Source organism: Somniosus microcephalus, chromosome 9, assembly GCF_052327205.1.
Source record: "Somniosus microcephalus isolate GS21.2 chromosome 9, FLI_Smic_1.0, whole genome shotgun sequence".
Classification (NCBI taxonomy): domain Eukaryota; kingdom Metazoa; phylum Chordata; class Chondrichthyes; order Squaliformes; family Somniosidae; genus Somniosus; species Somniosus microcephalus.
Genome location: NC_140995.1, coordinates 247007006 through 247022277, shown reverse-complemented (window position 1 = coordinate 247022277; position 15272 = coordinate 247007006). Strand labels below are relative to the sequence as shown.

General features: G+C 57.2%; 1 protein-coding gene across 1 annotated transcript in view; it reads right to left on the bottom strand.

The window, feature by feature from the left end:
* Positions 1-15272, bottom strand: part of LOC147113195 (equilibrative nucleoside transporter 1-like) — a 181968-nt gene that overhangs the window by 49379 nt on the left and 117317 nt on the right. The gene's annotated exons all lie outside the window — the stretch shown is intronic.

Here is a 15272-nt window from a genome sequence, read left to right as displayed (position 1 = left end):
AGTCCCATTCCCCTGTGCCCTCTCTCTGAACGCTCCCCTCAGTCCCATTCCCCTGCGCCCTCTCTGTGAACGCTCCCCTCAGTCCCATTCCCCTGTGCCCTCTCTCTGAACGCTCTCCTCAGTCCCATTCCCCTGTGCCCTCTCTCTGAACGCTCCCCTCAGCCCCATTCCCCTGTGCCCGCTCTCTGAAAGCTCTCCTCAGTCTCATTCCCCTGTGCCCTCTCTCTGAACGCTCTCCTCAGTCCCATTCCCCTGTGCCCTCTCTCTGAACGCTCTCCTCAGTCCCATTCCCGTGCCCTCTCTCTGAACGCTCCGCTCAGTCCCATTCCCCTGTGCCCTCTCTCTGAACGCTCTCCTCAGTCCCATTCCCCTGTGCCCTCTCTCTGAATGCTCTCTTCAGTCCCATTCCCCTGTGCCCTCTCTCTGAATGCTCTCCTCAGTCCCATTCCCCTGTGCCCTCTCTCTGAACGCTCCCCTCAGTCCCATTCCCCTGTGCCCTCTCTCTGAACGCTCTCCTCAGTCCCATTCCCCTGTGCCCTCTCTGTGAACGCTCTCCTCAGTCCCATTCCCCTGTGCCCTCTCTCTGAACGCTCCCCTCAGTCCCATTCCACTGTGCCCTCTCTCTGAACGCTCCCCTCAGTCCCATTCCCCTGTGCCCTCTCTCTGAACGCTCTCCTCAGTCCCATTCCCCTGTGCCCTCTCTCTGAACGCTCCCCTCAGTCCCATTCCCCTGTGCCCTCTCTCTGAACGCTCTCCTCAGTCCCATTCCCCTGTGCCCTCTCTCTGAACGCTCTCCTCAGTCCCATTCCCCTGTGCCCTCTCTCTGAACGTTCCCCTCAGTCCCATTCCACTGTGCCCTCTCTCTGAACGCTCCCCTCAGTCCCATTCCCCTGTGCCCTCTCTCTGAACGCTCTCCTCAGTCCCATTCCCCTGTGCCCTCTCTCTGAACGCTCTCCTCAGTCCCATTCCCCTGTGCCCTCTCCCTGAACGCTCTCCTCAGTCCCATTCCCCTGTGCCCTCTCTCTGAACGCTCCCCTCAGTCCCATTCCACTGTGCCCTCTCTCTGAACGCTCCCCTCAGTCCCATTCCCCTGTGCCCTCTCTCTGAACGCTCTCCTCAGTCCCATTCCCCTGTGCCCTCTCTCTGAACGCTCTCCTCAGTCCCATTCCCCTGTGCCCTCTCTCTGAACGCTCGCCTCAATCCCATTCCACTGTGCCCTCTCTCTGAACGCTCTCCTCAGTCCCATTCCCCTGTGCCCTCTCTCTGAACGCTCTCCTCAGTCCCATTCCCCTGTGCCCTCTCTCTGAACGCTCTCCTCAGTCTCATTCCCCTGTGCCCTCTCTCTGAACGCTCTCCTCAGTCCCAGTCCCCTGTGCCCTCTCTCTGAACGCTCTCCTCAGTCTCATTCCCCTGTGCCCTCTCTCTGAACGCTCTCCTCAGTCCCATTCCCCTGTGCCCTCTCTCTGAACGCTCTCAGTCCCATTCCCCTGTGCCCTCTCTCTGAACGCTCCCCTCAGTCCCATTCCCCTGTGCCCTCTCTCTGAACGCTCTCCTCAGTCCCATTCCCCTGTGCCCTCTCTCTGAACGCTCCCCTCAGTCCCATTCCCCTGTGCCCTCTCTCTGAACGCTCTCCTCAGTCCCATTCCCCTGTGCCCTCTCTCTGAACGCTCTCCTCAGTCCCATTCCCTGTGCCCTCTCTCTGAACGCTCTCCTCAGTCCCAGTCCCCTGTGCCCTCTCTCTGAACGCTCTCCTCAGTTCCATTCCCCTGTGACCTCTCTCTGAACGCTCTCCTCAGTCCCATTCCCCTGTGCCCTCTCTCTGAACGCTCTCCTTAGTCCCATTCCCCTGTGCCCTCTCTCTGAACGCTCTCCTCAGTCCCATTCCCGTGCCCTCTCTGAACGCTCTCCTCAGTCCCATTCCCCTGTGCCCTCTCTCTGAACGCTCTCCTCAGTCCCATTCCCCTGTGCCCTCTCTCTGAACGCTCTCCTCAGTCCCATTCCCCTGTGCCCTCTCTCTGAACGCTCTCCTCAGTCCCATTCCCCTGTGCCCACTCTCTGAACGCTCTCCTCAGTCCCATTCCCCTGTGCCCTCTCTCTGAACGCTCTCCTCAGTCCCATTCCCGTGTGCCCTCTCTCTGAACGCTCTCCTCAGTCCCATTCCCCTGTGCCCTCTCTCTGAACGCTCTCCTCAGTCCCATTCCCCGGTGCCCTCTCTCTGAATGCTCTCCTCAGTCCCATTCCCCTGTGCCCTCTCTCTGAACGCTCTCCTCAGTCCCATTCCCCTGTGCCCTCTCTCTGAACGCTCCCCTCAGTCCCATTCCACTGTGCCCTCTCTCTGAACGCTCCCCTCAGTCCCATTCTCCTGTGCCCTCTATCTGAACGCTCTCCTCAGTCCCATTCACCTGTGCCCTCTCTCTGAACGCTCTCCTCAGTCCCATTCCCCTGTGCCCTCTCTCTGAACGCTCTCCTCAGTCCCATTCCCCTGTGCCCTCTATCTGAACGCTCTCCTCAGTCCCATTCACCTGTGCCCTCTCTCTGAACGCTCTCCTCAGTCCCATTCCCCTGTGCCCTCTCTCTGAACGCTCTCCTCAGTCCCATTCTCCTGTGCCCTCTCTCTGAACGCTCTCCTCAGTCTCATTCCCCTGTGCCCTCTCTCTGAACGCTCTCCTCAGTCCCATTCCCCTGTGCTCTCTATCTGAACGCTCTCCTCAGTCCCATTCCCCTGTGCCCTCTCTCTGAACGCTCTCCTCAGTCCCATTCCCCTGTGCCCTCTCTCTGAACGCTCTCCTCAGTCCCATTCCCCTGTGCCCTCTCTCTGAACGCTCTCCTCAGTCCCATTCCCCTGTGCCCTCTCTCTGAACGCTCTCCTCAGTCTCATTCCCGTGCCCTCTCTCTGAACGCTCTCCTCAGTCCCAGTCCCCTGTGCCCTCTCTCTGAACGCTCTCCTCAGTCCCATTCCCCTGTGCCCTCTCTCTGAACGCTCCCCTCAGTCCCATTCCCCTGTGCCCTCTCTCTGAACGCTCTCCTCAGTCCCATTCCCCTGTGCCCTCTCTCTGAACGCTCCCCTCAGTCCCATTCCCCTATGCCCTCTCTCTGAACGCTCTCCTCAGTCCCATTCCCCGGTGCCCTCTCTCTGAACGCTCTCCTCAGTCCCATTCCCCTGTGCACTCTCTCTGAACGCTCTCCTCAGTCCCATTCCCCTGTGCCCTCTCTCTGAACGCTCTCCTCAGTCCCATTCCCCTGTGCCCTCTCTCTGAATGCTCTCCTCAGTCCCATTCCCCTGTGCCCTCTCTCTGAACACTCTCCTCAGTCCCATTCCCCTATGCCCTCTCTCTGAACGCTCTCCTCAGTCCCATTCCCCTGTGCCCTCTCTCTGAATGCTCTCCTCAGTCCCATTCCCCTGTGCCCTCTCTCTGAACACTCTCCTCAGTCCCATTCCCCTGTGCCCTCTCTCTGAATGCTCTCCTCAGTCCCATTCCCGTGTGCCCTCTCTCTGAACGCTCTCCTCAGTCCCATTCCCCTGTGCCCTCTCTCTGAACGCTCTCCTCAGTCCCATTCCACTGTGCCCTCTCTCTGAACGCTCTCCTCAGTCCCATTCCCCTGCGCCCTCTCTCTGAACGCTCTCCTCAGTCCCATTCCCCTGTGCCCTCTCTCTGAACGCTCTCCTCAGTCCCATTCCCCTGTGCCCTCTCTCTGAATGCTCTCTTCAGTCCCATTCCCCTGTGCCCTCTCTCTGAATGCTCTCCTCAGTCCCATTCCCCTGTGCCCTCTCTCTGAACGCTCCCCTCAGTCCCATTCCCCTGTGCCCTCTCTCTGAACGCTCTCCTCAGTCCCATTCCCCTGTGCCCTCTCTGTGAACGCTCTCCTCAGTCCCATTCCCCTGTGCCCTCTCTCTGAACGCTCCCCTCAGTCCCATTCCACTGTGCCCTCTCTCTGAACGCTCCCCTCAGTCCCATTCCCCTGTGCCCTCTCTCTGAACGCTCTCCTCAGTCCCATTCCCCTGTGCCCTCTCTCTGAACGCTCCCCTCAGTCCCATTCCCCTGTGCCCTCTCTCTGAACGCTCTCCTCAGTCCCATTCCCCTGTGCCCTCTCTCTGAACGCTCTCCTCAGTCCCATTCCCCTGTGCCCTCTCTCTGAACGTTCCCCTCAGTCCCATTCCACTGTGCCCTCTCTCTGAACGCTCCCCTCAGTCCCATTCCCCTGTGCCCTCTCTCTGAACGCTCTCCTCAGTCCCATTCCCCTGTGCCCTCTCTCTGAACGCTCTCCTCAGTCCCATTCCCCTGTGCCCTCTCCCTGAACGCTCTCCTCAGTCCCATTCCCCTGTGCCCTCTCTCTGAACGCTCCCCTCAGTCCCATTCCACTGTGCCCTCTCTCTGAACGCTCCCCACAGTCCCATTCCCCTGTGCCCTCTCTCTGAACGCTCTCCTCAGTCCCATTCCCCTGTGCCCTCTCTCTGAACGCTCTCCTCAGTCCCATTCCCCTGTGCCCTCTCTCTGAACGCTCGCCTCAGTCCCATTCCCCTGTGCCCTCTCTCTGAACGCTCTCCTCAGTCCCATTCCCCTTTGCCCTCTCTCTGAACGCTCTCCTCAGTCCCATTCCCCTGTGCCCTCTCTCTGAACGCTCTCCTCAGTCCCATTCCCCTGTGCCCTCTATCTGAACGCTCTCCTCAGTCCCAGTCCCCTGTGCCCTCTCTCTGAACGCTCTCCTCAGTCCCATTCCCCTGTGCCCTCTCTCTGAACGCTCTCCTCAGTCTCATTCCCCTGTGCCCTCTCTCTGAACGCTCTCCTCAGTCCCAGTCCCCTGTGCCCTCTCTCTGAACGCTCTCCTCAGTCTCATTCCCCTGTGCCCTCTCTCTGAACGCTCTCCTCAGTCCCATTCCCCTGTGCCCTCTCTCATACGCTCTCAGTCCCATTCCCCTGTGCCCTCTCTCTGAACGCTCCCCTCAGTCCCATTCCCCTGTGCCCTCTCTCTGAACGCTCTCCTCAGTCCCATTCCCCTGTGCCCTCTCTCTGAACGCTCTCCTCAGTCCCATTCCCCTGTGCCCTCTCTCTGAACGCTCTCCTCAGTCCCATTCCCTGTGCCCTCTCTCTGAACGCTCTCCTCAGTCCCAGTCCCCTGTGCCCTCTCTCTGAACGCTCTCCTCAGTTCCATTCCCGTGACCTCTCTCTGAACGCTCTCCTCAGTCCCATTCCACTGTGCCCTCTCTCTGAACGCTCTCCTCAGTCCCATTCCCCTGTGCCCTCTCTCTGAACGCTCTCCTCAGTCCCATTCCCATGCCCTCTCTGAACGCTCTCCTCAGTCCCATTCCCCTGTGCCCTCTCTCTGAACGCTCTCCTCAGTCCCATTCCCCTGTGCCCTCTCTCTGAACGCTCTCCTCAGTCCCATTCCCCTGTGCCCTCTCTCTGAACGCTCTCCTCAGTCCCATTCCCCTGTGCCCACTCTCTGAACGCTCTCCTCAGTCCCATTCCCCTGTGCCCTCTCTCTGAACGCTCTCCTCAGTCCCATTCCCGTGTGCCCTCTCTCTGAACGCTCTCCTCAGTCCCATTCCCCTGTGCCCTCTCTCTGAACGCTCTCCTCAGTCCCATTCCCCGGTGCCCTCTCTCTGAACGCTCTCCTCAGTCCCATTCCCCTGTGCCCTCTCTCTGAACGCTCTCCTCAGTCCCATTCCCCTGTGCCCTCTCTCTGAACGCTCCCCTCAGTCCCATTCCACTGTGCCCTCTCTCTGAACGCTCTCCTCAGTCCCATTCCCGTGTGCCCTCTCTCTGAACGCTCTCCTCAGTCCCATTCCCGTGCCCTCTCTGAACGCTCTCCTCAGTCCCATTCCCCTGTGCCCTCTCTCTGAACGCTCTCCTCAGTCCCATTCCCCTGTGCCCTCTCTCTGAACGCTCTCCTCAGTCCCATTCCCCTGTGCCCTCTCTCTGAACGCTCTCCTCAGTCCCATTCCCCTGTGCCCACTCTCTGAACGCTCTCCTCAGTCCCATTCCCCTGTGCCCTCTCTCTGAACGCTCTCCTCAGTCCCATTCCCGTGTGCCCTCTCTCTGAACGCTCTCCTCAGTCCCATTCCCCTGTGCCCTCTCTCTGAACGCTCTCCTCAGTCCCATTCCCCGGTGCCCTCTCTCTGAACGCTCTCCTCAGTCCCATTCCCCTGTGCCCTCTCTCTGAACGCTCTCCTCAGTCCCATTCCCCTGTGCCCTCTCTCTGAACGCTCCCCTCAGTCCCATTCCACTGTGCCCTCTCTCTGAACGCTCCCCTCAGTCCCATTCTCCTGTGCCCTCTATCTGAACGCTCTCCTCAGTCCCATTCACCTGTGCCCTCTCTCTGAACGCTCTCCTCAGTCCCATTCCCCTGTGCCCTCTCTCTGAACGCTCTCCTCAGTCCCATTCCCCTGTGCCCTCTATCTGAACGCTCTCCTCAGTCCCATTCACCTGTGCCCTCTCTCTGAACGCTCTCCTCAGTCCCATTCCCCTGTGCCCTCTCTCTGAACGCTCTCCTCAGTCCCATTCCCCTGTGCCCTCTCTCTGAACGCTCTCCTCAGTCTCATTCCCCTGTGCCCTCTCTCTGAACGCTCTCCTCAGTCCCATTCCCCTGTGCTCTCTATCTGAACGCTCTCCTCAGTCCCATTCCCCTGTGCCCTCTCTCTGAACGCTCTCCTCAGTCCCATTCCCCTGTGCCCTCTCTCTGAACGCTCTCCTCAGTCCCATTCCCCTGTGCCCTCTCTCTGAACGCTCTCAGTCCCATTCCCCTGTGCCCTCTCTCTGAACGCTCCCCTCAGTCCCATTCCCCTGTGCCCTCTCTCTGAACGCTCTCCTCAGTCCCATTCCCCTGTGCCCTCTCTCTGAACGCTCCCCTCAGTCCCATTCCCCTATGCCCTCTCTCTGAACGCTCTCCTCAGTCCCATTCCCCGGTGCCCTCTCTCTGAACGCTCTCCTCAGTCCCATTCCCCTGTGCACTCTCTCTGAACGCTCTCCTCAGTCCCATTCCCCTGTGCCCTCTCTCTGAACGCTCTCCTCAGTCCCATTCCCCTGTGCCCTCTCTCTGAATGCTCTCCTCAGTCCCATTCCCCTGTGCCCTCTCTCTGAACACTCTCCTCAGTCCCATTCCCTTATGCCCTCTCTCTGAACGCTCTCCTCAGTCCCATTCCCCTGTGCCCTTTCTCTGAATGCTCTCCTCAGTCCCATTCCCCTGTACCCTCTCTCTGAACACTCTCCTCAGTCCCATTCCCCTGTGCCCTCTCTCTGAATGCTCTCCTCAGTCCCATTCCCGTGTGCCCTCTCTCTGAACGCTCTCCTCAGTCCCATTCCCCTGTGCCCTCTCTCTGAACGCTCTCCTCAGTCCCATTCCCCTGTGCCCTCTCTCTGAACGCTCTCCTCAGTCCCATTCCCCTGCGCCCTCTCTCTGAACGCTCTCCTCAGTCCCATTCCCCTGTGCCCTCTCTCTGAACGCTCTCCTCAGTCCCATTCCCCTGTGCCCTCTCTCTGAATGCTCTCTTCAGTCCCATTCCCCTGTGCCCTCTCTCTGAATGCTCTCCTCAGTCCCATTCCCCTGTGCCCTCTCTCTGAACGCTCCCCTCAGTCCCATTCCCCTGTGCCCTCTCTCTGAACGCTCTCCTCAGTCCCATTCCCCTGTGCCCTCTCTGTGAACGCTCTCCTCAGTCCCATTCCCCTGTGCCCTCTCTCTGAACGCTCCCCTCAGTCCCATTCCACTGTGCCCTCTCTCTGAACGCTCTCCTCAGTCCCATTACCCTGTGCCCTCTCTCTGAACGCTCCCCTCAGTCCCATTCCCCTGTGCCCTCTCTCTGAACGCTCTCCTCAGTCCCATTCCCCTGTGCCCTCTCTCTGAACGCTCTCCTCAGTCCCATTCCCCTGTGCCCTCTCTCTGAACGTTCCCCTCAGTCCCATTCCACTGTGCCCTCTCTCTGAACGCTCCCCTCAGTCCCATTCCCCTGTGCCCTCTCTTTGAACGCTCTCTTCAGTCCCATTCCCCTGTGCCCTCTCTCTGAACGCTCTCCTCAGTCCCATTCCCCTGTGCCCTCTCCCTGAACGCTCTCCTCAGTCCCATTCCCCTGTGCCCTCTCTCTGAACGCTCCCCTCAGTCCCATTCCACTGTGCCCTCTCTCTGAACGCTCCCCACAGTCCCATTCCCCTGTGCCCTCTCTCTGAACGCTCTCCTCAGTCCCATTCCCCTGTGCCCTCTCTCTGAACGCTCTCCTCAGTCCCATTCCCCTGTGCCCTCTCTCTGAACGCTCGCCTCAGTCCCATTCCCCTGTGCCCTCTCTCTGAACGCTCTCCTCAGTCCCATTCCCCTTTGCCCTCTCTCTGAACGCTCTCCTCAGTCCCATTCCCCTGTGCCCTCTCTCTGAACGCTCTCCTCAGTCCCATTCCCCTGTGCCCTCTATCTGAACGCTCTCCTCAGTCCCAGTCCCCTGTGCCCTCTCTCTGAACGCTCTCCTCAGTCCCATTCCCCTGTGCCCTCTCTCTGAACGCTCTCCTCAGTCTCATTCCCCTGTGCCCTCTCTCTGAACGCTCTCCTCAGTCCCAGTCCCCTGTGCCCTCTCTCTGAACGCTCTCCTCAGTCTCATTCCCCTGTGCCCTCTCTCTGAACGCTCTCCTCAGTCCCATTCCCCTGTGCCCTCTCTCTGAACGCTCTCAGTCCCATTCCCCTGTGCCCTCTCTCTGAACGCTCCCCTCAGTCCCATTCCCCTGTGCCCTCTCTGTGAACGCTCTCCTCAGTCCCATTCCCCTGTGCCCTCTCTCTGAACGCTCTCCTCAGTCCCATTCCCTGTGCCCTCTCTCTGAACGCTCTCCTCAGTCCCAGTCCCCTGTGCCCTCTCTCTGAACGCTCTCCTCAGTTCCATTCCCCTGTGACCTCTCTCTCAACGCTCTCCTCAGTCCCATTCCACTGTGCCCTCTCTCTGAAGGCTCTCCTCAGTCCCATTCCCCTGTGCCCTCTCTCTGAACGCTCTCCTCAGTCCCATTCCCGTGCCCTCTCTGAACGCTCTCCTCAGTCCCATTCCCCTGTGCCCTCTCTCTGAACGCTCTCCTCAGTCCCATTCCCCTGTGCCCTCTCTCTGAACGCTCTCCTCAGTCCCATTCCCCTGTGCCCTCTCTCTGAACGCTCTCCTCAGTCCCATTCCCCTGTGCCCACTCTCTGAACGCTCTCCTCAGTCCCATTCCCCTGTGCCCTCTCTCTGAACGCTCTCCTCAGTCCCATTCCCGTGTGCCCTCTCTCTGAACGCTCTCCTCAGTCCCATTCCCCTGTGCCCTCTCTCTGAACGCTCTCCTCAGTCCCATTCCCCGGTGCCCTCTCTCTGAACGCTCTCCTCAGTCCCATTCCCCTGTGCCCTCTCTCTGAACGCTCTCCTCAGTCCCATTCCCCTGTGCCCTCTCTCTGAACGCTCCCCTCAGTCCCATTCCACTGTGCCCTCTCTCTGAACGCTCCCCTCAGTCCCATTCCCCTGTGCCCTCTATCTGAACGCTCTCCTCAGTCCCATTCACCTGCGCCCTCTCTCTGAACGCTCTCCTCAGTCCCATTCCCCTGTGCCCTCTCTCTGAACGCTCTCCTCAGTCCCATTCCCCTGTGCCCTCTATCTGAACGCTCTCCTCAGTCCCATTCACCTGTGCGCTCTCTCTGAACGCTCTCCTCAGTCCCATTCCCCTGTGCCCTCTCTCTGAACGCTCTCCTCAGTCCCATTCCCCTGTGCCCTCTCTCTGAACGCTCTCCTCAGTCTCATTCCCCTGTGCCCTCTCTCTGAACGCTCTCCTCAGTCCCATTCCCCTGTGCTCTCTATCTGAACGCTCTCCTCAGTCCCATTCCCCTGTGCCCTCTCTCTGAACGCTCTCCTCAGTCCCATTCCCCTGTGCCCTCTCTCTGAACGCTCTCCTCAGTCCCATTCCCCTGTGCCCTCTCTCTGAACGCTCTCCTCAGTCTCATTCCCCTGTGCCCTCTCTCTGAACGCTCTCCTCAGTCCCAGTCCCCTGTGCCCTCTCTCTGAATGCTCTCCTCAGTCCCATTCCCCTGTGCCCTCTCTCTGAACGCTCTCAGTCCCATTCCCCTGTGCCCTCTCTCTGAACGCTCCCCTCAGTCCCATTCCCCTGTGCCCTCTCTCTGAACGCTCTCCTCAGTCCCATTCCCCGGTGCCCTCTCTCTGAACGCTCTCCTCAGTCCCATTCCCCTGTGCACTCTCTCTGAACGCTCTCCTCAGTCCCATTCCCCTGTGCCCTCTCTCTGAACGCTCTCCTCAGTCCCATTCCCCTGTGCCCTCTCTCTGAATGCTCTCCTCAGTCCCATTCCCCTGTGCCCTCTCTCTGAACACTCTCCTCAGTCCCATTCCCCTATGCCCTCTCTCTGAACGCTCTCCTCAGTCCCATTCCCCTGTGCCCTCTCTCTGAATGCTCTCCTCAGTCCCATTCCCCTGTGCCCTCTCTCTGAACACTCTCCTCAGTCCCATTCCCCTGTGCCCTCTCTCTGAATGCTCTCCTCAGTCCCATTCCCGTGTGCCCTCTCTCTGAACGCTCTCCTCAGTCCCATTCACCTGTGCCCTCTCTCTGAACGCTCTCCTCAGTCCCATTCCCCTGTGCCCTCTCTCTGAACGCTCTCCTCAGTCCCATTCCCCTGCGCCCTCTCTCTGAACGCTCTCCTCAGTCCCATTCCCCTGTGCCCTCTCTCTGAACGCTCTCCTCAGTCCCATTCCCCTGTGCCCTCTCTCTGAACGCTCTCCTCAGTCCCATTCCCCTGTGCCCTCTCTCTGAACGCTCTCCTCAGTCCCATTCCCCTGTGCCCTCTCTCTGAACGCTCCCCTCAGTCCCATTCCCCTGTGCCCTCTCTCTGAACGCTCCCCTCAGTCCCATTCCCGTGCCCTCTCTGAACGCTCTCCTCAGTCCCATTCTCCTGTGCCCTCTCTCTGAACGCTCTCCTCAGTCCCATTCCCCTGTGCCCTCTCTCTGAACGCTCCCCTCAGTCCCATTCCCCTGTGCCCACTCTCTGAACGCTCTCCTCAGTCCCATTCCCCTGTGCCCTCTCTCTGAACGCTCTCCTCAGTCCCATTCCCCTGTGCCCTCTCTCTGAACACTCTCCTCAGTCCCATTCCCCTGTGCCCTCTCTCTGAACGCTCTCCTCAGTCCCATTCACCTGTGCCCTCTCTCTGAACGCTCTCCTCAGTCCCATTCCCCTGTGCACTCTCTCTGAACGCTCCCCTCAGTCCCATTCCCCTGTGCCCTCTCTCTGAGCGCTCTCCTCAGTCCCATTCCCCTGTGCCCTCTCTCTGAACGCTCTCCTCAGTCCCATTCCCCTGTGCCCTCTCTCTGAACGCTCTCCTCAATCCCATTCCCCTGTGCCCTCTCTCTGAACGCTCTCCTCAGTCCCATTCCCCTGTGCCCTCTCTCTGAACGCTCTCCTCAGTCCCATTCCCCTGTGCCCTCTCTCTGAACACTCTCCTCGGTCCCATTCCCCTGTGCCCTCTCTCTGAACGCTCTCCTCAGTCCCATTCCCTCTCTGAAGGCTCTCCTCCCATTCCCTAGCCCCAGAGCGGAGCTCCGAGCCCCAGCTGTCATGCCACATGATATGGAGCGTGCTTTAGCCAGGAAATTTGAGTTCCAAGAAGCAGCTCGTGATTGTGGTCATCAGCGGAAGTTTGGTGACTGAAGCGAGCAAAACAAATTGCTCCATTCTGGACAGTGTCACTTTCACTCAAACCATCCCCACACACAAAGCAGCTTCCCTTCCACTTGCTGCACGCCCACTTTTTGCCAAGAGGCAGTCTGGACGGTGAAGCTGAAAATTAAGATCATTCAACCCGAGTTCACACACTGCGTAGAGTCATAGGCCTAGAAATTCGGTGGCGGCTCGCCTGGGCGCCAGAAGTTCCGCCCCGGAAGGAGCCGATTGCGCCAGCGCGATATTCAGTTTCAGTGTCCCAAACGGAAGCGGGGCGCTGCTCGAGGCGTCCCGCGTCCCTCTTGGGGCACTGAAACTGAGTATCGCAGCGACACAGCCGGCACTGCCCGGTGGGGGGGCGCTCAGGAGGCCGGGGACGGCGGCACGAGGAGGTGCTGGCAGGCGTCCAGCAAAAAAAAAGGCCGCCCCGCACCTCCCCTTTAATTAGCGCCACTACCGCCGCAGGTCGGCCCCCCTGAACCGGTCGCAGATTGCGACCAGCGTTACAGCGGGGGGCGCGACCCAATATCGCGATCGGGGCTGTAGCAGGGCGCTGCGCACACCGATGACGTCATTGGTGGCGGCGCAGCACTACAGGCTAACGCCGCCATTAGCGCCCTGCTAAAGTTCGCGGGGGGCGTGGCCAGTGGCGCTAAAGCCACTAAGTGCCCTCTTTGGGTGCTAACTGGTGGCGCAGCCCAACGAATTTCTCGGCCATAGAGTTATACAGCACAGAAAGAGACCCTTCGGCCCATCGTGTCCGCGCCGGCCATCAAGCCCTGTCTATTCTAATCCTATTTTCCAGCACTTGGTCCGTAGCCTTGTATGCTATGGCGTTTCAAGTGCTCATCTAAATGCTTCTTGAATGTTGTGAGGGTTCCTGCCTCTACCACCCTTTCAGGCAGTGAGTTCCAGATTCCAACCACCCTCTGGGTGAAAAAGTTTTTCCTCAAATCCCCTCTAAACCTCCTGCCCCTTACCTTGAAACTATGCCCCCTTGTTATTAACCCCTCTACTAAGGGGAATAGCCCTTTTCTATCTACCCTATCTATGCCCCTCATAATTTTGTACACCTCAGTCAGTCCCCCCTCAGCCTTCTCTGCTCCAAGGAAAACAACCCCAGCTTGTCCAGTCTCTCTTCATAGCTGAAGCGCTCCAGCCCAGGTAACATCCTGGTGAATCTCCTCTGCACCCTCTCCAATGCAATCACATCCTTCCTATAGTGTGGCAACCAGAACTGCACACAGTATTCCAGCTGTGGCCTAACTAGCGTTTTGTACAGCTCCATCATAACCTCCCTGCTCTTATATTCTATGCCTCGGCTAATGAAGACAAATATCCCATATGCCTTTTTAACCACCTTATTCACCTGTTCTGCTGCCTTTAGGGATCTATGTACATGCACACCAAGGTCCCTCTGATCCTCTGTCTTTCCTAGGGTCTTACCATTCATTGTGTATTCCCTTGCCTTGTTAGTCCGTCCAAAATGCATCACCTCACACTTTTCAGGGTTAAATTCCATTTGCCACTGTTCCGCCCATCTGACCAACCCACCTATATCGTCCTGTAGCCTGAGGCTTCCCTCCTCGCTATTTACCACCCCACCAATTTTCGTGTCATTTGCGAACTTATTGATCATACCCTTTACATTAACATCCAAATCATTAATGTAGACCACAAACAGCAAGGGACCCAGCACCGATCCCTGCAGTACCCCACTGGACACAGGCTTCCAGTCACAAAAACAACCTTCCACCATCACCCTCTGCCTTCTGCCACTAAGCCATTTTTGGATCCAATGTGCCAAGGCACCCTGGATCCCATGGGCTCTTACCTTCCTGACCAGTCTCCTATGCAGGACTTTATCAAAAGCCTTACTGAAATCCATGTAAACCACATCCACTGCACTACCCTCATCCACACACCTCGTCACCCCCTCGAAAAATTCAATCAAATTGGTCAGACATGATCTTCCCTTGACAAAGCCATGCTGGCTATCCCTAATTAATCCTTGCCTCTCCAAGTGGAGACTAATTCTGTCCCTCAGAATTTTTTCCAATAATTTCCCTACCACTGATGTTAGGCTGACTGGCCTGTAATTCCCTGGTTTATCCCTGCTACCCTTCTTGAATAATGGTACTACGTTAGCTGTTCTCCAGTCCTCTGGTACATCCCCTGTGGCCAGAGAGGTTCTGAAAATTTGTGTCAGAGCCCCTGCAATCTCCTCCTTTGCCTCACATAGTAGCCTGGGATACATCTCGTCTGGGCCTGGGGATTTATCCACTTTTAAGCCCGCTAAAACCGCTAGTATCTCCTCCCTCTCGATGCTAATATGTTCAAGTATATCACAGTCCCCTTGCCCGATTTCTATGTCTACATCGTCCTTCTCCATAGTGAACACAGATGCAAAAAATTCATTTAAAACCCCACCTACATCATCTGGCTCTACACACAGCTTGCCACTTTGGTCCCTAATGGGCCCTACTCTTTCCCTAGTTATCCTCTTGCCCTTAATATACTTATAAAACACCTTAGGATTTTCCTTTATTTTGCCCGCCAGTGTTATTTCATGGCCCCTCCTCGCTCTCCTAATTTCTTTTTTAAGTATCCCCCTGCACTTTTTATACTCCTCTCAGGCTTCCTCTGTCTTTAGTCCTTTGTATCTGCCAAAAGCCCCCCTTTTTTTCCTAATCCATTCTCGTATATGCCTTGACATCCAAGGTTCCCTGGACTTGTTGGTCCCAGTCTTGACCTTTACGGGAACATGTTGCCATTGCACTCTCTCAATTTCCTTTCTGAAAGACTCCCATTGCGCCGATGTGGATTTTCCTTCAAGTAGCTGATCCCAGTCCACATTGGCCAGATCCTGCCTTATCATATTAAAATCGGCCTTCCCCCAATTTAGAACCTTTATTTCCGGTCCATCCTTGTCCTTTTCCATGACTACCTTAAATCTCACCGAATTATGGTCACTGTCACCAAAGTGCTCACCTACTAACACTTCTACCACTTGCCCGGCCACATTCCCTGGAATTAGGTCCAGTACCGCCCCCTCTCTTGTAGGACTTTCTACATGCTGGCTGAAAAAGCTCTCCTGGATGCACTTTAAGAATTCTGCACCCTCTAAGCCTTTCACACTCTGACTATCCCAGTTAATATTGGGGAAGTTGAAATCCCCCACTATTATTACCCTATTATTTGCACATTTCTCTGAGATTTGCCTACATATCTGTTCCTCTATCTCCCCCTGGCTGTTAGGGGGCCTATAGTACACTCCCAGCAAAGTGCTTGCCCCCTTTTGTTTTTAAGTTCAACCCATATGGCCTCATTAGATAAACCTGTTAATATATCATCCCTCCTTACAGCAGTAATTGACTCCTTGATTAATATTGCGACACCCCCTCCTCTTTTACACCCCCCTCTGTCTCGCCTGAAGATTCTATACCCCGGAATATTGAGCTGCCAGTCTTGCCCCTCCCTCAACCATGTCTCCGTGATAGCAACAATATCATACTCCCATGTGTTCATCACAGCTTCAGTTCATCCACCTTATTCGTAAGACTCCTTGCATTAAAATAAATGCCATCCAGCCTTGCCCTACTCCCTTGTGCCGTTACATA